General features: G+C 37.2%; 4 protein-coding genes and 3 non-coding genes across 17 annotated transcripts in view; 1 reads left to right on the top strand and 6 right to left on the bottom strand.

Moving 5' to 3' along the window:
• Positions 1 to 251: 251 nt before the first annotated feature.
• Positions 252 to 323, bottom strand: Trnap-agg (transfer RNA proline (anticodon AGG)). The gene has a single exon. It is a non-coding gene; the product is annotated as a tRNA-Pro (tRNA).
• Positions 324 to 800: 477 nt separating this feature from the next.
• Positions 801 to 872, bottom strand: Trnap-ugg (transfer RNA proline (anticodon UGG)). The gene has a single exon. It is a non-coding gene; the product is annotated as a tRNA-Pro (tRNA).
• Positions 873 to 3,537: 2,665 nt separating this feature from the next.
• Positions 3,538 to 3,609, bottom strand: Trnap-ugg (transfer RNA proline (anticodon UGG)). Its single transcript has one exon. It is a non-coding gene; the product is annotated as a tRNA-Pro (tRNA).
• Positions 3,610 to 6,215: 2,606 nt separating this feature from the next.
• Positions 6,216 to 23,738, top strand: part of LOC129786498 (3'(2'),5'-bisphosphate nucleotidase 1) — a 1,077,868-nt gene continuing 1,060,345 nt past the window's right edge. The window contains exon 1 of the mRNA XM_055821581.1: positions 6,216 to 6,242. The gene's annotated coding sequence lies outside the window, so the exon portion shown is untranslated. The remainder of the gene's footprint in view (positions 6,243 to 23,738) is intronic.
• The window catches only part of LOC129786463 (insulin-like growth factor-binding protein complex acid labile subunit), a 454,087-nt gene continuing 436,564 nt past the window's right edge, over positions 6,216 to 23,738 (bottom strand). For all 8 annotated transcript variants that reach the window (XR_008750130.1, XR_008750129.1, XR_008750125.1 and 5 more), the window contains exon 10: positions 6,216 to 6,239. The gene's annotated coding sequence lies outside the window, so the exon portion shown is untranslated. The remainder of the gene's footprint in view (positions 6,240 to 23,738) is intronic.
• Positions 6,216 to 23,738, bottom strand: part of LOC129786533 (troponin C-like) — a 431,024-nt gene continuing 413,501 nt past the window's right edge. The window contains exon 6 of the transcript XR_008750134.1: positions 6,216 to 6,239. The gene's annotated coding sequence lies outside the window, so the exon portion shown is untranslated. The remainder of the gene's footprint in view (positions 6,240 to 23,738) is intronic.
• Positions 6,216 to 23,738, bottom strand: part of LOC129786431 (uncharacterized) — a 414,480-nt gene continuing 396,957 nt past the window's right edge. For all 4 annotated transcript variants that reach the window (XR_008750123.1, XR_008750122.1, XR_008750120.1 and 1 more), the window contains exon 10: positions 6,216 to 6,239. The gene's annotated coding sequence lies outside the window, so the exon portion shown is untranslated. The remainder of the gene's footprint in view (positions 6,240 to 23,738) is intronic.

Raw genomic sequence — 23,738 nt, 5'->3', positions numbered from 1 at the left:
TGAAATTTGACTTGATGCATCTTTCCAACGATGCTAATGATGCAGAATATATACGCTATGACTGCAATTTTCACCCGTCGAGACGACTTTTTGTATCCTACCCATCACAGAGGACTTTTCTTTATCGTGCGGATACCCAGTAGTTCTGACCTTTTTGAACTTAAAAGTTGTTAGAATTTCATTCGTTTCATTCGTTTCATTTATTTCTCTCATATTTTGAGTAATGCAACAAAAAAAGGAATCATCCTTTGGGGCTCAGCCGGGAGTTGAACCCGGGACCTCTCGCACCCTAAGCGAGAATCATACCGCTAGACCACTGAGCCACACATACGCACTTTCTTTAAAAATATTAAAAACTATTTTTCAAAAAGTTTAATAAAATTTTACGCCTGGGGGAATTCGTGAACGCAGAAATTCACTTTTACGCTTTTGTCATCAATATTTCATGCCATTTACCGCACTTGCTGCACGAGTTTGTTTTTGTCGAGCTGAACACCGAGATAATTATCAAATTTTTCATCTTGGCGGAATATTATGTATACTTACTCGTTATATGTAATTTCTTGTCAATCTCTGTTGTTGATTTATAGAGATTCTTAATGTTTTATTTTGTAGATGAAAGTTTGTACATTAAAGAAATTAATTTTTTATCACAATTTTGTTTTAATTAATTATTTGGTTCTTGATCAAATGAAATACATGAAGAATTTAAAGAAATAATAAAAAAAAGCTGTGTCTGAAAGAAACACAGCTAAAATATAGGGAAGACACATCGGATTAGGATATGCACCTTATTTTATGGGCTCAACCGGGAATTGAACCCGGGACCTCTCGCACCCAAAGCGAGAATCATACCTCTAGACCATTGAGCCACACTTTCGCTTCGAAGATTTATTTTTTTCATTAAAAAAATATTAATAAAGCAAAAGAATTGAAAGTTTTCTGAAATATTTGAAAACTTTAGCAGCTTTATGAGCATTTTTTTTTTTAATTTTAGAGGTAGAAATTGTAGGTAGACTAATTTCTATGCGCAATTTCCACATCATTCACGTGATTTTCCATCAAAGAATTCCAGGAATCTTTGGTCAAAAATCTCCTTGTTTTTTTTGCACATATTTTGGGCGTGCCAAAACACCCCATTGTGGAATGATTGATTGAAATTGTGGTATACAAAAATTGCGCGATGTAATTGAATAATTATTCCATTAGTGATTGAACGTTCTTCTCTGGAGCGCACAGTGTGATTACCTGGGAGAATTACCTGTGTGCCAGCCAGAGAGAAATGAGAGTGTGCTTCGCCCGAGGGTGAGAACGCGTCGTCAATGAGCAATTTGCAAATACTCCACATTGAGTGGACACTCCTCTCCCATCCTGTCCATAATGATACATTGTCGCGATCACCGCGATCACCGTGCAATAGAGCCATTCGCAATGATGATGCGATGGGCCAATTGCTTGACATAATAACAGCAATTGATACCCATGTCGTTCCATATTAACGCCCAAGGAATTTCTCTCAGGGCACCAATGGGCCACCCTTTACCTTTGATTTATATACAGCTGAATTAATTGGGCCGAATAGAGGGTATTGGTGGTGAGGATCGCGGATTTTCCTTGATGCGTATGTGTGGCTCAATGGTCTAGCAGACTTATTACAAAATATAAAGACACTGAAAGTATTATTATAGGTGGAGACATAAATTGTCGATAATTATAGAATGCAAACACCATGAGAAGGAAAGGAAAGAGATACTAAATATAAATAATGAAAACAATTCAATTCAAACCTTAAAAGATATAAAAACGTATTCTTTAATTATAGTTTATATTGAAAAAATTGAGCTAGAGATTAAAAAAAAAATAGTAGTTTAAAGTTAGTTTTTAAGTTAAATTAGAATTAGATTTAATTTATATTATTTTTTTAATCAGGATTGTACATACACATAGCAAATGGATGTTATATTAATTTACGTCTGGCTTAGTTATGTACAATTCTTTAATAAAAAAATCAATCAATCAATCAATCAATGGTCTAGCGGTATGATTCTCGCTTAGGGTGCGAGAGGTCCCGGGTTCAACTCCCGGTTGAGCCCCAAAATCCGCCTCCCAAGTAGTTAGCACTCATTCATTTACCTACAATGAATGTGTGCCCTACATTTTATCCCCGCACAACATTTGCGATTTGAGCAGATGTTTTGCATACAAAATGCTCCATATTCAAATTATGCTTTTCTTCAACCACACCGCGGAAGGTATATATTTAATTGCAAACTGTCAAGACTTGGGGGAATTAAAAAAAATATATATGTATGAAGGTATAATGTAGTAGGTATTTAAGAGCAATAAAACAAATCCTATACATACTGAGAATCCCTAAAAGCAAGACGGTTGATCATTGCACATATATGTACATATGTTGCATATAGAAGAGGACGCGAGGTGAAGGAAATGATCACACAAGAAGTGTGTGGTGAGAGGGACAAAATGACGAAGAACAACACGCGAGTGGCATCTTATCAACTTACAAGATCTCTCAAGTGTTGAGCCCACGAGATACAACCGTAAAATAACCAATTTTTGATGTAATAATGACCACGTTTCCCTCTTGTGTCAGTGTTCTTCTCCATGTTCCTTGTACATATGTACATATACCTTCGCGTCTATGTCTCTTTTTTCCTTCTCACAGATTCTATTTTGACATTCCATTCCTTGGTGAAGGAAAGGTAAAATGTGCGACAAGATCGTATCAATTTTTCGGGGGGTTGGATTTGCGATTAAGATCACAAAGAGGAGGGTTGTGAAGCACAAAAACTTCGAGCACCCCCCACAAAGTCAAAATATGTTTTAAAAGTTCTTCACCTCCTTCTATATGTATATGCCACTGCCAGCAGGACAAGTGGAGCGTGCAAGAAGCGTAAAATTTCCACGGGCCACGAAAGGGGAGAAATAAATTGCCATTGAGGGGGAATTATTTGGAAAATTAAAAAGATATTATTATTGCTTATAAACATTTCAAGTGCCACTTATGTATGACTATAGCGTCAAATAGGCCCAATTTTCCACTCTTTTTTCATTCTTCTGTTCCTTTTACATATCATACATATATATGTAGGTATATATATTATGAAATGAGAATATATATTTCTCAATAGAGATTGACGAGATTTGAAAAAGGTTTCGACTTTTGGGATTTCTTTTGGGTGTTGTCATTTCGGAGACAAAAATAGGTGCCGGGATTTTAATCGTTGTGGTCTTTTGTCACCTTCCTAATTGCCTGTCTATCTCTTTGAGCCATCAATTGTCATTCACTTTTAGTCTCATGCCGCTTTTTCTTCAACGTGACATCAAACCATGTCACTCACAGGCATTACATTAAAGACCTATATGAATATTTTAGGATTGAAAATGAGATTGAATATTTCAAGTGCAATCAAAAGGGGCATTTAACTAATAATATTGTATTTGCCAAAGCTTATTGATTGCTATAAAAAAATATAAGGTGAACACATCAGTTAAGAGATGTGAACCTTATTTTAGGGGCTCAACCGGGAATTGAACCCGGGACCTCTCGCACCCAAAGCGAGAATCATACCTCTAGACCATTGAGCCACACTTTCGCTTAGAAATTTAATTTTTACGTTACTTTTTTTAAATTATGCTATGTACAAAAAATTCATGAGGTGAAAGAAAACGTGATGAGATCAGAAATTAAATATTACTAAAAAGAACTTGAAAGTTCTTTAAAGCTCTGTTAAATGAGCTTTCGATTAGTTAAGTAACAAACATTAAATATTAATTTTTCGCCCAAGAAATGATTTATATTCGTCATACATACAGTTAAATAAACATACCTACATAGTATATATATGTACAATACAATTTTTTTCCCTCTAAAATTAATTTGTCGCTCTGGGACACGTGTCACAAGTATGATGAAAGATTTTCTCACGCATTGCTAATTATTCCAAATGCTCACGCAGTTGATGAATGAGTAAGAGTGGAAAGAAATAATCTCCACATTATATTATGTATAATTCCTAAAATATTGATTCGGAAGTGATGACAGCGTTACAAGAAGTCCAAACAAAAAAACAGGGTGTAACCGATCTATATCACGAAATGTCATCATCATTCATTATCCATTTGGGCTTCTTTTTCGTGGATTTTTTCAATTATATGAACGAGGGAGGCATACCTACATATGTATGTAGGTATATAGGCGAGAAAAGGGAATTTCTCTTGTGCCAGATCACAAAATAAAATCGACACCGCATGTTGGCAATTCATTGTTGAATGTTTCCTTATCACTTAATTCAATCGGCAGAAAAATACATTTCACAGGTCATGTCAGAGGTATTTTGTCAATTAGTCATTCTATCAGTGGGGTATGTACAAATGTTTTTTTTTTTATTTCCCTATGCCATCATGCGCCTTGTCACACGGTGTGGAGGAGTGAAGAAGAGTCAGATTGTGGGTGATATGGGTATAAAAAGTTCCCAGAGGTCGGGAGAGAAATTGCTTTTCACCTATTTTTTTTTATTATTAATTTTCTCTTTCGGGGACACCGTGACATTTAAGATCGAGCCAGCTAGAGACAGCTTGATGGACAGTTGGTTCTGTGGACACGCGACACTCACGGCACAGACATATTTCCACGAAAAACAATAATCCCAATTTTCCGAGAAAAATTCTATTACCGCCTCAATTACCAATTGTTTGCCTGACCATCAATAATGGAGTACGCAGGAAAAGCGCGCGGTATAGTGGGTGGGTTTCTCACTCCGCTTGTATTTTCTTCTCTATTTCACTTTCGCCTACAGCCTTCACTGCGCGCGTCCTCAACGGGTGTACCGTCAAAAGATCACAACGTGAAGGAGGTATAAAATAGAACTGAAGGCAAAAGGAAAAGAAAGCAAAAAAAAAGAAGAGAATTAGACGACAGAAAACTTGTAAATGTTCTACATGTTTGCTATATAGACAATATTTTGTGAAGAAGCAGTTCGACGCCAGAAAAATAAATATTTAGACATCGTTGATGATGGAAACATGTGTGGCACTCCATTGATTCTCAAACACAGCGAGGGACACAATTAATTCGCTAAATGGAGACCTTTTATGGGTTTTACCTTTTGATAATCAACGTGCTAAGTTGGACACTGAACAGCACGAAAAGAGACCACCTTATGCGTGTTAGTTTTTACCACCCAGATCGAATAAGAGACACACAATTTATTGAATACATAAAGAAATGTTTTATGTAGGTACATAATTTTCTTTATTTAACATTTTTTTAATTTAAATTTTACAAAGAATTATCCTTAATATCCAACAATATTATTTTATTTATTCCGGTTTTACTCATTTTCGTCCTTTTCCTTCTTAATAATAATAAAATCATCAATAATGTACTATATATAATATATAGGTATGTGTTGATGAAAAATTTTTAATTAAGGATACACAATATAATTAGGAATCGATGAAACCTCAGAAATTACATCATTTAGCTGTGTTGCTAATGACAACCCCTCTTCATTATCATTTCACCCCCCACGTGCGGTATCCCATTCGAGAAAGCGACACCTTTCCATCATGCTTGCGAAAATTTCCCATCCTTGCGGGTGGGTGTAAATGATATTTTTAATAATCAACGATGAAGCCATCGCTGAGATTTTAGCAGAAATTTCCATCACAGAACCCGCCACACCCTCATTTTAAGGGCTGGGGTGAGTGGAATATACATATGAGAAAGTTTTACCAACCAGTTTTGAGTTTAATATAAATTCTAAAGGGTGACACGACCCCATAGAACACACACACCACCGAGAAGGGGTTAGACGACAACCCTTTCAGCATCCCTCCTGTACTTGGATGCTTGCTATGTATATACACTACCCTAAAAAAGTTTCCGGGCAAGGAAAAATGGGGTATTTTTGAAGGCAAATTTCAAGTGGCTATATCTCTGGCTGTGGTCAACCGATTTTCAAAAATTTATTAGTTTTGGAAAGGTACATTTCTCACCTTTCCAAAACTAATAAATTTTTGAAAATCGGTTGACCACAGCCAGAGATATAGCCACTTGAAATTTGCCTTCAAAAATACCCCATTTTTCCTTGCCCGGAAACTTTTTTAGGGTAGTGTACATACATATATGTTACAAGTAAATACAGCACAATTAAATGTGAAGCATGGGAACGATCGTTGTGGTGTCGTTTAAGCAGTGGTATCAACGCAGAGTACTAGTCCTCATCCGGGAGTTTCTCAACCCTCTCCAAAAAATATCCTGTGTGCGTGTATGTGTGTGGGTTGAAGGGTTATGCAAAAGGGTTATTATTTCCTATGGAATATTTATGTGTGTGATTATATCTCATACATAATAATGTGTCATGGAGGGTATATGTGGAATTATACGATGAAAAAGGCATATAAGATTCTACATGACAAAACTGAAGGGGGTTGGTTTGAGGAGGGAGAAATAGCTCATGATTATGATGCCTACAGGCATTTCCTTAGCATTTTAGTGGTTGAATTTTCCACCACAGGCTCTCTGTCTTCAGGCTCACCATCACCAAAATATCCACCGCAGATTTCTCTCTGCGATTTTCTCAACCAAAATCTCACAAGAAGTATTATCAACAGCCATTGAATTTGGCTGCTAAATATTCTAAATTAAAACTTGATTGACATGCAATGAATCTAAAGATTTATTTAAATAAAAATATTTTAATAAATCTTGTTAAAAAAAACTTTTTTTTAATCATTCCAACAATGCAGATTTAGCATTGAAAATTAATAATCGGTGTGCATCTGCATAGGGCGTTGAATGAACGAATAAAAGGGGTTTTCATCATTGCGTCTTACGCCCATGGCCGATAGGTTATAAATAAAAACAAGGGCAGGTAGGAGAAAAAATTGTAGGAGTGTTTTTCCATATATACCTACATGCAAATTTACCCTTCGATTTCAATAGCATATACCCCCTAACTCCCACAAAAAAAACCGATCTCCTTTGTTGCTGAAAATGAGAAATGCTGTCTGTTGTGATTTTTGGTCTTCAATTCCTCTTCAATAATTCAAACACGAATAAATAATGAATTGCCATTAATTTTTTTCCCTTGTTCCCTTCCACAAATGACAAAAGAGGCAAACGTCTTCAATTTTGTGTCTTATTGTTGAAGGCGTTTGTACACCCATTCATTTCTTATATTTCATTCTGATTTATTCCTCATCCATCCACACAGAATATTCGAGACATACACACATATTCGAGAATTTATGTTGAAGCTGAAAAAATATTTAGTCCAAGAAGTGGCCATCATCAGTGGGTTTTCGTACACATTATGTCCTTTTCTTGTGTGCCTCAGCGTTAATCCCATCTTATGGGAATACTTATGGGATGTTATGGAGTGTGTGTGCAAGTGAACAAGTTCTTTTCTTTAAATCACTTTCCCGATAAAATATGCGGAATTGAGTGTTTATCGTGGATGTCTCGTGGAATTTGTGGAATTAATACTTGTTGTGCCAAAAGTCAACACTTGAATTTCTCATTTGCATGGACAATCGGTTTGAAGAGGCCGAGGCGCTAAGGTGCACGCAATACAGTCACCTTCTTCAAATCACTTAAAAGACACTGAATGAAAAAATATATGTAGCACATTTGTGGGACTTAACATGTACATATATGAGGTCTAGTTAAAATTCAAAAAGGAAATGACTTGGCTATCTCTAATTTCTTGAGACACAAAAAGAGAACTCAATGAGATTTAAGCAAATAGAGACAGATTATTTCAATTGAAATATTTCATTTTAAACTTAATTTTGATCTAATAGATTCTTTTCATACAAAAATTTAATATTCTTTATCAATTTTTTCGGCATTTCCTTTCATTTCATCATTCTCTCTCTCACCATCATCACAGTCTCGCGGTGCATGTACATAAGACGAGTGCTGTGGATGATTGAGACAGTCGTTAACCGATGAAATTGTAAGTAATTTTCCTTGAGGTTTTGTATTGCTATAAAAAGCGTTGAGTATCCAATTAAAAGATGCAATTATATGTATGAGAATTTTTTCAAATATATTCAGAATAGGTAACCAAAAGTAAATCACTGCACACAAAAGACATCGTTATATGGAAATTTTTCTCAATAGATTTTTCTGTGGTTTTCATTCGCTTGAATGCTCATTATTGGAGTGAAAAATATGCCCAAAGTGGATGAATATATGGTGATGGCAAGTCAAGGTTTCTAATTTGACTGGTGCCTGAGGTGGCTGGTCGATGGAAGCTTGGTCAATTGTGATGTGGTGGGTAAATAATGTATGATCCATACAAATATTTGGGCGATGTAAAATGTCATTAACAAAATTAGACACTGCGAAGGCGATATCTTCCCTTTTCACACGGCGGGGGCATCATCCAACAATAGGTCCCCATATGCTATGTGTAAATACATCGCATGGAGATGCGTGTATTCCTCACCAAGGGAATCCATTGGTCTACCTTATGATGCAGAGATCTTATTTGACTATCCATAATTGCATTGAAAACATTCGAACGAGAAATTCGATAAAAATTACCACATAGTTGACTAAGAAAATTTCCACCTCCAATTGGAAGTGCTGTTCATCAACATGTGAAAAGGAAAAGAACTTTTTTTTCTTCACCAATGCTGGCTATGTACACACATAGATATATTTTACTTCAAGAGAGAACTTTAACCAACTTCATCATTCTCATCATCTTGCAAACAGGGAAGAAGTCCCAAGAAGAAAAAGTTTCTTGGACGCGCGGGTTCAGCAAATGAAATTTCCCCATCATCCATGAAGAGAAAGGAATAAAATGTGGTGCAATTGAATTTTGGTTGAAGGCACCAGAAGGAGTCCATCAGTGAACGTGACGGAAGAGAAGGTCAGGAAGAGGTGACAGTGTCTCCCTTAAGTGAGACAGCTGTGGGGACGAAAGAACGAATTCATGCCACATCACTGACCATGTCATGTGCTCTACACTTGCCATTGCCCATTAATTGCGTGTCAATCCACGTTGAGTGACTCACGCACGCAAACACATTGACATTTTCCACTCAATGCGTCCACATCAAGGGAGTCTTTTTATCCATCAAGCAAATGTCACCCCAAAACGAAGCGATGGTTTGAATGAAAGGTCTGTCTTTCGGAATAAATATTAAAGGTGACTCTAAATACAATCACTTCCTTCCTGTTTGTCGATGAAATAAGTACAATTTTATTGCCAATTTACTTTTCTTTTCCCAAATAAATTATTGCGTTCTCAAAGAGTAATAAGAAAAAAGCAAAAAGAATTATTAGAACCTTCAGAAAATATTCTATAATTGGGCTTTATTCAGCGACCAAGAAACCCTTGAAATATTTTAAAATTTGTTCTGAAATTTCTAGATTTCAAGCGAATTTCAAGGGTTACTTGATCGCTGATTAAGGCCCATTTATTAATAAATTAAAAGAAAATCTTTAAAAGAAAAAGATCACGTTTTTGGATTTTCTTCTAAATAATTTTCTCATATTATTTTTTTTCTTATAATTTTTTTGTTTTCTTAATAACTTAACTAATCCGTCAGAATAGAATAGCTCATTAGTGTACAACTAGATTGCTATACATCATACATGTAAAATCATAGATTGTACGTGTAAATTAAAAAGAAATAATAATTTTTTTTGTTTTCTTAATAACTTAACTAATCAGCTTTTTATAAAATAATCGTTAAAATGATGAAGTTTTTAAATCAATATTGATTAATTTCTTATGATCTATCTTTTTCTTGAATTTTATAATATTTAAATCATTGAGACTTTACATAATAATACTATTATTGTGTTCTTCTTCCTTGGTTTTCATTTTAAAATCCAAAAGTGATCTCAATTGCAGGTCATTGACTCTGGTGGTAATACGTGGTAAAGAAAGCTGTGATATCCATCAATCTAGATCAATTCTTCGCGGTGATCTCTGCGCGTGGTGTAATGCACGAGGACAAAAGTACCGAGCAAGGAGGAAGCAATATTTTGTGGTCATCACATCATTTTCGGGGTTTTGCGATCGATGGATGTAATGTTGTTGCATCTGGTGATGAGGTTGTGTGTCTCCGTGGTGAGCCATTTTGTTGGGAATTTTCTCCGTGTGAGCTCTCAGTGGTCAATTATCGCGCGAAACCACAGAGTGTTTATGTGAAATTGCAGCTGCAGAAGTCGATGACCAACCTCTTCGTCGGGTTCATGCAAACCAAACAAAATTGCACTTCAGCAATCACCCTCAAATGGCAAAAGAGAGAGAGCAAGAGATGCCAGTGCTGAGAGGAAAATTGTCTCAAAACCACATAAGTATTGTATATAGTTGCACAGAAGGTGTTCCACGTCTTGGGACAGGTAATGTGTGATTTTTGTTTGGGAAAAAGGGGATGATGTGCGGACAATCATTGCAGCACTGTGGCTTTTGGCTACACCGCGAACACACTTTGCGGGTTGAATTGAATATTGGCTCCACAACAGTACGATATGCGATATAAATGGCTGGGGGTATTTTCAGCAAGAGCCATCCTTTGTCTCTGTCAGGTGAGCCAATCAATAAAATATCCAATCAGCCACCTCAACCCGCACAACACACCCGCCCTTGCGATATATTGAGTCATTTATCCTGATAATTGTCCATTCCTTTTGCCATTTTCTGCCCGCGCAGCTCAAACTAATAAATTTATGGTTGTTTGTTTTGTCGTTCTCGTGCGTCCTCATCCTGATGGATGAGGGCACCACACCACACTGCTGGACCTATTGGGAATTTCTTGTGTATACGCGAACACACCACTGCTGACCAATTTGATTCGCAAAATTCATCCTCGCACAGTATGGGATTAAATTGAAATTTATTTCTTAATTTTTTTTATCATACATACAAAGCTATATATTCCTCGATGTTTTGCGGCCACTTTTGGGTGATTTTTATGCATATAGGTGTGCACACCCATTCCAGGTGAGAGCTCAAAGAAAAAAAAATTCGTGCAATTGCCTTGATGGTGCCAAATGTTTTAAGCCACATTGTAAAAACCTTTTGAGGCCGCCGGCCAAGATGACTGGTGTGTGTGAATAATTTGGCGAATGGCGAAGAATATTAAAATGATTTTTCTGTTTTGACGATTAACTAAGAAAAAATTGGCCATCCCCTCCGTGGTGGAAGGTGAGAGACAGAATGCGTAAAAACGCTGACACAAATTTATTGCCGCATCCATGCAATTGCGAGCAGTTGGACGGTATTACCTATCTCTTGTGAGATGGTGCAGCACCTGAGAAAATAATGCGAAGCAGCAGCTGATTGATACACTTTTGGGGGGAGGGGGAAAAGGTGTATCAGAGAGAGAGGTGGTTTTTGTGGATGCGGAGATAAAGCCACCATGAAACCGGAAGAGGAGTTTGCCTCTCTTTCCGTCACAAATTTCCTCCCTTCGTTTTTAGAGCAGCGCCCAGAGATGCTTGAAGGCATGATGAGAGATCTGGCATTTGGGAGCAGTATGGAAATTTCTCTGTGGCTGCGTCACCAAGAAAAGAAAACACTTTCTCCTCCCCTTCCTTTCATTCACAAAGTTGCCAACTTATAGCAACAATATAATTAATAATTTACATTTCATAATTATACATAACCCATTGAGGATCTCCACCAATATGCATATACATGAGATTTTGAGGCAGCAATGAGGACGAAGAGACATAAGATTCATCTATAAATAATGTTCGTTCCTTTGCATCGATATAAATCCCCTTTGTGGAGTTGAGAGACACATACACAGAGACTTTGGGAAATTCATCGTTCGTTTTTCCTCATTGAATAAACACTTTGGGATCAAGAAAATGTCAATTTATGATTTTGTCTGTCTCACATTTTGAAACAAACCATTTAGATATTTTCTGATGGGTTGCACTTGCATTGCGCGTCTTATTTACGATTATTGTATTAATTTGAGAGCATCTATGCGGCAATTTATGCATTCATACTCCTCTTAATCTTGAAGTTTTCATATTCAACACCATGAAACACGATGAACAATCACTCATTTCTTCAGCATTTCTCAAACATTACACATACACCGCTCCCCCATCCCGAGAGCATTGCCGTTCTCACTGATGCATAAATCCCTTTTGGCACAATTTCCGCAAGGAGTTTGGCATGTTGATGCTCTCGGTGCGACTTTAATCCTATATACAAGAAGTCATGAAATTCAGGACACAAATTTCGCACAAAATTTAAGTTTTCACTTAAATTCTCAGTTTGAGTGCCAAAAATCTACATAGTATATTAATTAAAATTAAATTCATGGAGGCGGAAAAAAATGCGTCGAGAGAAGAAAATCAATCCATTCAAGTGCGGCGATCGATGATGTAAACATTGGAAAACACACCGTGAAACTATTTTTGGGTCCTCTTGTGGTTTATAAATACTGTAAACATTTTGTGCCTTTTTTCCATCTTCCATATTACACTCCCTCGCACATTTTCTGGGGCACCTTCCTGACTCATTGTACGGGGCGCGACTCTCCTTTCAAATAGCTCCTCAATATCTTGCGAAAGCATCACTCTCTCTCCCGCCCCTTGGTGTTGGCTTCCTCTCAATTTCACGCCAAACGACTTTTCGTGTTCAATTAAATAAGAGATCATGTTCATCTTCAGAAAAGATAATTGCCTGATGTGTACGCAGCATCTACCAATAGTACCAACCAATTCCAAAAGATGAATGGGAGAAAGGTCAATGGATTCCAAAGTGTGTCGCATTGAAGAGCTTTCATTGCAATACACACAAAGTAATAAATTTAAAAATAATATTTAACAAAATTAATTCAATAAAGTATAGTACAAAAGAATTTTATCCTCTGACTCATATCAATTTAAACAGACGAAGGAATGTGTCGGAAATTATTATCTTTTCGCGGAAAAATAACAAACAAAAAGGAAAATTAAAATGCAAAAACCATTTTCAAGGTTTGGTGCTTCTAATAACGTTTACGGAAGAAATCACCAAACAATAATAATGCATTAAAACCCAGCGTTGTTTGCAATTGAAATTCCAAGTTCATCCAAATCACAACTAATTCACCTTATGTCCCCAAACCCAATCGCGATGTATCACGCAATCCGTCAACTGAAATGTTTGCAGGAGTGCTCCCACCATCGATAAGGTATATGATAACAAAACAATATTTAGGTACCTACTGGCGCATTATCGATTAGTCGTTGCTCATCCGAACCCATCTTCCGGTGGCATAAAATCGATAAGAAGGGTGTGTATGAGTGTGGGAGAGAAAGAAGGCGTTAATTGAAAATGAGGTATTTTACCTATAGTTTATGTTTTAGTAAAGATATTTAAAGTTCTGACTAAATAGGGACATAGTCAAAAAAAATTAATTCGATGTTAAAGAAAACATTTATTTTATAACAAAAAGTTCCTTAAAATGGATTATATTGAAAGAGGTCAAAGTTTACGAAGAAGCGTATAAAAATTATAAAATTTTAGAAAATAACATTAATTTTCTGACGTTGTGACATTTTCTTTTAAAACGCTTGAAGTTTCTTTTCTAAAGTTTGACGTTTTTATATGCTTTAAGTTTATTTTCTAATTTTTGACATTTAATTTTTATCGTTTAACGATTTTTTTAAAAACGTTCGGTGATTTTAAAACGGTTTAAAAATCACTTTAATTTTTTCTGTAATTTTAGACCTTTTAGAAATAATTACTTTCCTTTGACTTCTAAAGATAAAAACATGAACTTTTTGAACTTCTCAAGGGTGTTTAAATATACATCCTTTCACCCTTTCTGTCTACGTCACTATAAAGCTGGAAATCTCCGACTTGCTCTTACAGCATTAATTATTCTTCTTTTTTTTATTAAAAATTGCAGAAGATGTATAGTTGCTTTTTGGAAAGAAATAATTTTACCTACATGTCGTTCTCAATTCAATCCCAAAATAAACCTCATGAAAATTTTATTACTAAACCGAGAATTTTTATTTGATTTTTTTCTTCTTTGAAATATGGGTTAGTAATTGAGGTGGAATTCTACGGTGTATTATATCTGCAAAAATTGGAATTCAATCGTCTCATGGCGCCGGAAGATACGAGTTAATTTGGGATGAGTGAGGAAATGTATATGTGTATGTAGTATAGAGGTAGCAAGAGTGGTGGACGGGATTTTCCACGAGAAGTGAAAAATGAAAATAAAAACGTCTTGGAAGTAAAACAGTCGATTGACCGTCTCCATAGCGCATGCGTTTTCTCTGCTCTGTCTCCTCGACCTCACATAGATATATCTTCTCTCATTTATATAACACAAGGACTTCAGCAGGATGTTTTCTATATAAAATTGCTCTCAAAAGTATACCCAGGGAAAAAAGCTCTATTTTATGACCAATTTTAGTTTTTATTTCATGAACTTTCTTTACCATTCTTTGGCTTTAATTTTTTTTGGAAAATTGAGAAGTGGATTAAACATAGTGTACAAGATGTTGCTATCTATAGAAATGAAGATGTTCTGTTTTTTCCCTGGAACAATGGAACCAAGAAAGATGTGTGATGCGCATCTTTTACCACCACAATTTTTGGAGACATTCCCCAGATCTTCGTGAGAGCCGAAGAGCATCCCCAGAAGTTGAGAAAGAGACACATGGTGGTTTTCTCTATGGTTGTAGGTGAACTCAACCCTTTTTTTGCCCAGGCTCCCCCATTGCTTGGAACAGAGAGGATACCCAATTGACCAATGCGACATTAGCTGTGTGTGGAGAACGATTCCCAGGGAGAAAATGGATTGGATGACGCCCTCAAAAATCCTCAATTTTCACAGAACTTTTTTTTTATTTCGTAAATTTGTAGCAGATAAAAAGTATATAGCAAAACGACATCATTTCCGTTTTTAGGGCAAGGGTTGAGAGAAAATTTCCAAGTCACGAAGGAATAATTTAAGGGATGAACATTGAACTTTCAAATAAAGTTTTATCGCGGTTGGTTGGGGGATGTTCAAAAGTATGGGGGGTGGCTGAGTACGTGCAGAAAGGATCTCATCTTTGGCGGAAGTGAGAAAAGTTGTCAAATGTCTCCTTTTTAGGAAAAGTAGGCGTGTGTTATCCGAAACGCGTCCCCACCACAGAATCAACGCTAGGTCCATCCTATGTATGGATGGGGACATGTGGACAACAAATAACTCTCATCGCACAAATACTCCAATCTCCGTCCAACGTTTGCTTGTGTCACTTTAATACCAACGCGACAAAGTGGTGGGGATATCGATGATATTCAAATGACATATCTATATGGGTATAAAGAGAGAGAGGAGAGTCGCACACACAAACTTAATCCCGGACATTTGACACAAATACACACACTCAGAGAAGCGGAAAGAGTGGCCTGGCTATGGACCTAGGATTAGTGGGTGAGTGAGCGAGAGAGCCAATGGTGCTCTCTTGGTGGCAATGCTGAAACCGTGGGAAACGCCTTCTGCGCGCTGGGTGACATTCAATGTGACAATTCTTGTGACAAAATGTGACGACACCTGGTTGGTCCAACTCCTGTGACCAATCCCAGACTGTGTTGTATCTCCTTCGCCTAACTTTTTCCGTTTCTGTCACAAAACCCATATAAAAGCTCTTTCTCTCCCCTTCAACCCCCACCCCCACACATAACCCGGAAAAGTAAAACCACCCCTGCCAAAAAAGGAAAGCTTTTTTTTTGAAAAATTCTTTAACTGCCAAATGTAATGATTTTTCAGAGAAAAAATTTAAAAAAAAATGATCCCAGAATTCAAAATGCCGTCGGAACTTTTGTTTTGTTTCGTTACCATATTTACACAACTTTTGTGCCCCTCCGCGGTGCCTTTTAGCCTTTTCTCTCCAATTCATTGATGAAAATCTCTCCTGTAACAAAATACCACGAGATAGTAACACGGCTTCGCGTTGCCAAATTGACGATGATGAGCGAATATATCTGCAATAATTGAGTCAAAATGAGAAATAACTAACTTGGCGGCTGCAAATATTCACTCTTCTGCTGACGTAGTGGATGATCGATCCACGTTTTACCCATACATTGGCAACTCACTTGCACACAAACTCCTTTAACGAATCCACACACACAGAGAAAAGCAAAAATCTAACTCATAACGACGGCGCATTTCCCCTCATTTTCTCGTTAACGGCAACACACATATACATTGCAAATTGGTAGTGGAAGCAAGACTCAACGGCAACGACACAATCATATATAGCTATCTTGCTCAAAAATGCCGCACAAGTGTGTGTGTGTGAGCTTCCAACTTGGAGAATATATATAATTTTTCAAGCAAAATTGGTTGAACTTTCGCAGCAACATCTTGAACTTAGAAAAAAAAACTTCTCTAATTAATTTGCAATGAACAAAATTGATCAGCGTACGGACAGCATTATACGCTTGAAGGTCTCTAAGCGCGGAATTATAAATGCCACGCAACTTTTAGAACAATAATTGCGCCCGTAAGAAAGTTAGCGAGATGCTCAAGGTATTTTTTGGAAGGCTAGAAAAGCTTCGTTTGTGCTAATCTAGCATTTTAGTTCAATGCTTCGAATGAGATGGGAGCCTTAACCCTTTTTTTAGCGCCAACCCCGCATTGTACCTCTAATTTTGTGTGTACAGTACACGCAATGGATGCAAATTTTGGATCTTTCTTCTCGCGCGAGAGAGAATTCATGCGAGATAACCTCGAAAGCTCACTAAAGCCAGGCAGTATAGGTATGGCTCGCTATGGCTTTTCTGCTGTGCGCTGCTGATAGATCACGAGCCGACGGCTAGTGCAAAGTGTTAAGGTGAAATGAGGGAAAGAACAATCGCTAGAGAGAGAGAGGGAGAGAGAGAGTGTGTATGATGTCTGGTGATGTGTTCTCATAATTTACAGAAGCATCAAGTGCCTCATATATGAGCCTAATTTGCATTGAATGGTGTAGAGAAGTTGGCTTCTTCATCAACAACGTCAACGACGTGTATCACGAAATGACGGAATTTTTCACTGTTTAATGTAACGTGCAACACCGCATATTGACTTCTTACATAATATCACCACAAAACTTTTCAAGAATAACCATCGTCTCGTGTTTCTTGTACATTTATGATGAACTTAGACCTACTTGTGAGATTCTATAACAATTATTTGTGTAAATAAGAAGCACGAGAGGAGGACGCCAAAAAAATGTGGGTAAAAACTATTTCCAAAATTCTTATATGTTAGTTAAGGTATAACAACACATAACTTAATTAGTTGGAAGATTTCTCTTGTATTCATTCTTAAACTTTTACGAAATTATGAGAATTCATGTAAATTGAACGAGAAGAATTAATTTGCCAAATTGAACGAGATTTTTTTTCTCATATTATTGATCTTTTATTTATTTTTCTGATATCGTTACAGTCGTGACCTCGTGGTAGGACCGTCGTCAAAATGACTTCTCCGCGGTAAAACGGCTTCAGAATGAAGAATTTTGCCTTCGCAGTGGGACAATTAGTACTATTGGAAAGGTAGGATACTAATTGTCCCACTGCGAAGGCAAAATTCTTCATTCTGAAGCCGTTTTACCGCGGAGAAGTCATTTTGACGACGGTCCTACCACGAGGTCACGACTGTATTATAATATTTTATGCTATGCGCATTAAATTAATAAGGTTATTTAAAGTTTTTTTTTGTTTTATCATCTTGTAGCCAATTGATCCTTAATTTGTAAAAGGATGAAAAAATGATTGAATGAAAAATTAATAAAAAAAAGTTAGAAAATTTATTAGTAAAAAAAATTGTTAAAAAAATAGAATATGATCTTTCAGAATTTAAAAAAAAAAGAAAATTTTGTTTTTGAAATATCCTTAAATTACGTTAAAGACATAAAATATTTTCCGTCAGTTTCAGTTTTTAAGATTATTATTCAAGAAAACACTGAAAGAAAAAAAAACTTGAACGATAGTTCAAGTTTAAGAAAATAAGAAGACGGATTTTTGGTCTATTATCTAGGCTAATTATTATTTATTTACTGGCAAAAAAACCTAATAATAATAATTAGTCTAAAATAAGATCGATAATCCGTCTTCTTATTTTCTTAAACAATCTATTAACGGTCGATCACATCATCTCTTTCACAGTGTTACTTTAACGATAAAATTCTTGTTGGAAAATAAAATTTAAAAAAATTAATTTCAATTTCAATTTTCCTTCAAAAAACTATTATTAACTTTTAAAAAAAATCTTTAAAAAAATTTGAAAATAAATGTGGGAAAAAACATTAAATGATTTTTTTTAAACTCTAAAAGATTACTTTTTGAATCTTTGCAGCTCTTGATTTCCTTTTTCAATATCTCTGTGAGGGAAGATGTCATTGGAATTTTTTCCATCACGCATGCTCCATAATAATACCTATACAACTTTCGACTCTTTCCCTCCTTTTTCGCAACGCACTTGACCCCACCAGCAAGGAATCCCAGGCTCAGATGAGAATAGGAGTTCGAGGGCGTTTTGGGATGACAATCAATTTCACCCATTCTTGCGACACAATCATAAAGTAAATGAAAAACAATCAATCAACATGTCGACGCAACTCTTCAGTCTGACGAATGGACAGAGTTGGGACTGTTGCGGGGGAGGATGAGGCGGCAGAAGGAATGCTTGATGGGTAGAAGAATGTATGGATTTTTGAGATAAATTACCACTTGTTTTGCTCTTGCTAAATGTGTATGTGGTGCTCATTCAATGAGACCCGAGAATTAATGAAAGCCTCCTCGACGGAGGAAAGCGAGACACTCAAATGTAACCCATTGAGATGAGTTGAATATACATTTTGGGGGATCGGTTTCAACTTGAAAAATTCAACCACTTTTCCATTTCACTAGTTCACCCACAAAACCTCGCGGCTTGGAGGAAAAAAGCATACAAGCACTACCCACCACCTCTCTATGGACATTGAGTGGGTGGCAATGTTGGAGAGGGTTGAGGTGGAGAAGGAGAATTTGAAAAGGGGTCGAAAATCCGTCTGACGTGAACTGAATGATGGTCAAAGCTAATCAAGCATAAGTGAACTGCATGTTCATCTTTGTCAAAACACTATTGAAGTCCTTTCCAATACACTCCATGAGTTGACTAATGGAAAAGCCATTTTCCACCCACACACCCCTCCTACCCCAAAGATCAAATAGCACGATGAGCGAAAAAGTGCTGAAAATTCCGTTTTGATGTTCATAAATGATGGATGGGCTTTTCTGTCTGTGAAATTGATCAAAAGAAGTTAATTTATTGAAAAGGTTTCACATCCACCTTGCACTTCACCTCTATCTTATATTTACTTTTCAAATAACTTTTTATATATAAACGCAAGATTATTTCGTTGTGGAAAATTGAAAATCGCCCTTCTTCCTTATAAATGGAACTTTTGATTTTCCCGTTAAAAGAACCAAAAAAAAAGATTTTTTCTTTGAAATTCTCATACACCCAGAGATTTTCTGGGAGCCATATCCACAAAATTTTTCGTGAATGAAAATGTGAACGGAGATTCTTAAATAAAAAGGGAGTTTTTTCTTATTGGAAAGTTACCAAATTTTCTGAAATCAATTTAGAAAGAATTTCTTTGAATTCAATTAGAAAATCTCCCTTCAAGAATTATTTTTTCTATTTCTCTTGGTTATTAGTTGGTATACCACATTTTATATTGCATTTATTTCAAGAAATTTATGAAATTAAATTTAAAATTGCAATATTTTCATTCCCCTAATTAGAATATTTTCGCAAGGACGTCACAGGATCGCTTGAGGCCATACACAGGGCAAAGAGCATAAAGGAGGATGCGGGGGAAATAAGATTAGATTAGAAGAGCTTCCTTATTTCGAAATAAACACCCCTAACTGCCACACACATAGATTGGAACATGGGTTAGGGTGACGACAAAAGAAAATACTGCGAAAAGAGGGGTGGGTGGGAATTGTGAGATGATACAGAAGTCGAAGGTGGGGAAGGTGGGTTTGTTCAAAAGATCAACTTGTTCCATTGATGCTGTTTCTGTTTGTTCTCATCTCACTTTGTCTTTTTTTTTATTCATCCCCCTCCAGAATTTTTTTATGTGTTCAAATCCATGCGGAAGAAAAGAACATAAGAAGGAAGGGGACCCAAAGTGCGGATGCTTCTGGTATGGCAGGCTTGAAGGGGGATTCCATGAGAGATTAGACATCTAAAGCGACGGATAATGTCGCTCTCTATGATGTGAATTGATTCACTTGAACCGTCTGCGTACGAGGGTGAGTGACTTTCACTCAAGGTGGTTTGACTTTTTTTTTCTTTTCGGGAAATTCTTCACCTCCCAACTTTTTTGGACGGGAGAATTTTCTCATTCTCCCCCCACTGCCATGAGAATTTCAATTTGACGCGGCAATTGTGCGAGAAGATTAGATTGTGTTTAATTGCAGAAGGAGTATGAGGGGGCACTATGAAAAAAAAATACTGAAGAGAGCTGCGATAAGGTCTGACAAATTGGTTTTCACCACTCTCTCTCTCTGCACCATCAATTTTACCCCTCGCTTTTCCACGCTAAGGTATTTATGCAGTTTTCGCACAGAGCGTCCCCAACTTCCGCCCACAATCGACCCCATTGGAGGAGCTTTTGCCCGTGCCTATGCTTTTGAATTTTGAGCGAAGGTGGTTCAACGCGCATCACGCACACCGGAAGTTTGTGACTATATTGTTTGTAAGGCCACAAGGGGTGGCTGTCGTGCAACAGGAAGTGACCTCCTTTCGTGCGTCACACCCTCCAACATCTCTCCCTCCCCCCATGCCTCAGTGTGATCGATGGGCGCCAAAAGGAGCGCGCGCGAAAGCTCCCTAACATGACAATTAATTAATAACTTTCTTCAAATTGATGCCTCGAAAAGTTTCTCTTCTCCCTCTGTCCTCTACCCTCCCTGTGGTAAAGAAAATTGTGTCTTGAAAGCATTTCCTCCACCTCTATAGGCGCAGTTTTGATGCATTTGGTGCAGCGAGCATATACATTGTAGGAAATTACACATTATTTGTTACACTCAACTGCACGACATACTTTTCAATTTTCCATGCGTACACCCGTCTAAAGGGGATTTTCCTCATATACCTGCCTTTTTTTAATCAATTTCCTCCTTCTTCCCCTCACCGTCACATGCTGAAAAAAAATAAACTGGTCCGGATGTTCTGTGAAAATTAATACACTCAATCTGGGAAGGAATTTGGGGATGGGAAAGGTGTCCCAAGGATAAATCACCACCCATTTAGAGTTAACGTTGTGAGAGAAGGAAAAAAAAGCCCGGATGAGGCAGGAAAAAAAGCATTAACCCATATACACGTCCCTCTGTCGATATCATGGCAAAATACCTCCATATCAGCCATTTATCTGGCCATAAAAAAATACCCCAGACCACACAACAACCCCCATACGCCGCAAAAGCTACCCTCAAATGCACTCCACATACTGAACAAATATTTTTTGTTAGAAGGGATGTCGCTACCAGCGAGGGATTTGTCAATTGACGTAATGCCACCAATTTTCCGAGAAGGGGTGCGCTACGTATAGGACGTAAAAAAGGAATTGCTGTAAATCAGAAGACATTTGTATGTATGTAGTAGGAGTGGGATAGTAGGTAAAGTGTTTTAGGGCAACAAGTTGTGTATGAATAGAAATTACGTAGAATAAGATAAAATTTTCCCCAATTAATAATCATTTTCCGCGAATTTTCTCATTTGAGAATTTTGAGAAAAAAAAGCACAATTTATAAGAAAATATTAAATAATTTAATAGCTTCAAATTGCCATTATAGAGAACTTATTTTTATAAGACCACGTATGGCGATCGAAACGTAAGAATTTTAATCTACTCAAGTACACTTCTTAGGGCTTATCAAAAAAAAAATCTACACAATAAAAAGAAACAGAAAAAGCAATACGAGAAGTGAAATTTCGTGCGGAGACTCCCTGAGAATGCACCTCAATGGATAGCCACCACATTTTCCATACTTTAGGACGTTTTGCCCACAGGGAATGAAATGGAAAATGTCGCCCGACGTGATCCGGATGGTAACTGGCTACTTAGAGAAGGAAAGGGGACCTGAGTTTGCTCATATCCTCCGGGGAGTCGTACATCTGAAAGAGGTCACACGTCTGAATCTGCCGCATGTGGGGGATTTCCGTGAATCGGCCTGGGGAGGGTGGAAATGAAAAATGTTGGCGACCATCGTCACTCACATATTTTCCAATATTCGTGCACCTTGCGGATTTGATGGCATGTGGCCCCCCTACCCGGTGTACATACAACACACGGGGGCCCATTTGTGATATTAAAAATTCAGCAGAATCATCTCCAACTCCGTGTGGTCGCAAATTTGTGACTCCACCGGGACGCCCCATGAGAGACAATAAACGAGACATTTCCGGGGAGAAAGGAGCAGAAGGATGTTTGCCAGGAAATTGATTTGATGGTCCCACGAGTACAGATATTTTTCACCATTGAACCCAATTCACTTTTATTTTATATCAAAACCAAACCACCACCCCCCGAATGCTTTTCCATCATCCTTTGGTAACATTTCCCATGCGGAAAAAATGGAAAAATTCTCATGTATGTGTGGGAAGATGTGTAGAATATTTTTTTCCTTCGCCATGCTCCTCCGCTTGAGATGCCGGGAATTTTTTTTTACTAAAGGGGAGAGGTATAGAAGGAGTGAAAGGATGGGATTATATTGCAACTGAAGTGTGTATGTGGGGGATTTTATGATCATACTCCTGGCAACTTGGAGAGCATCTGGAAAAAAAGTAACTCCTCATTCCTCATCCCTTAAAGGATATATATGATTCTAAAGGCACACACCGCATGTGAAGTGTTCTTGGTGCAAAAAAAATCCAGAAGATTGTCATAAACCATGAATGAGTTTCTCTAATTCAATTGAAGCCGGAGGCTAGAAAATAAAATTCTTCAGGGACACAATTTCTCTGCAATTTCCCTCTAACCCAAAGTACCTCCATCAGCCAACATAGTAAAAGAAGGTGCTGTGTGGCTTCTGCCAGAGGTGAACACTTGTTGAAAATTGCTCTGATGTTTTTTTTTGCCTTACCACCCTTATACCTTCTACAGCCACAGAAGAAAAATTACCATCATTCAGGATGACTTTTACAGTTGGAAATAAAAGCCATTTTCCCCTTCGTGAAAATGTACGACAATTGCTTTGACATTATCATGTACAGCTCGTGCTTACATGTGGAAAATCCTCGTCAGTGCCATCAATTTGTCCCGCCGTGAAAAACCGACAAATGTTCAAGAACACCTTCCACAATGGCCCAATAAAATTAAATTGCGACAAACAGTCCTCCGCGTGGTAATGCCATTTTCCTCCTGTTGGCAAAAAGGAAAAAGAAAGACCATCTGACGCTCTTTATTTTTCCTTTTTAATATTAAATTGAAAACCCACTTCCATGGGAAAATTTCACCGCAAATCGCTTTCTAAATTCGAAAGAGATCGACCTTAAAGTGTATTTGACTTTTGGTGCCAACCGATTTCCTTCTCTGTGCTACATATTTCCTGCCACATCGTCCCCCATCCATGGAATGAGAAAATAAATACACCATGAGGGAACATCGTGAAGCCCTTGAGGTAAAAGTCCCATATTTTCAATTGCGGAGGGTTGTCAATAACATTAAAGAGGTCAAAAGGAATTTCTCAGAG

The sequence above is a fragment of the Lutzomyia longipalpis genome, chromosome 1 (assembly GCF_024334085.1).
Source record: "Lutzomyia longipalpis isolate SR_M1_2022 chromosome 1, ASM2433408v1".
NCBI lineage: Eukaryota > Metazoa > Arthropoda > Insecta > Diptera > Psychodidae > Lutzomyia > Lutzomyia longipalpis.
This window is presented reverse-complemented; position numbering and strand designations above follow the sequence as displayed.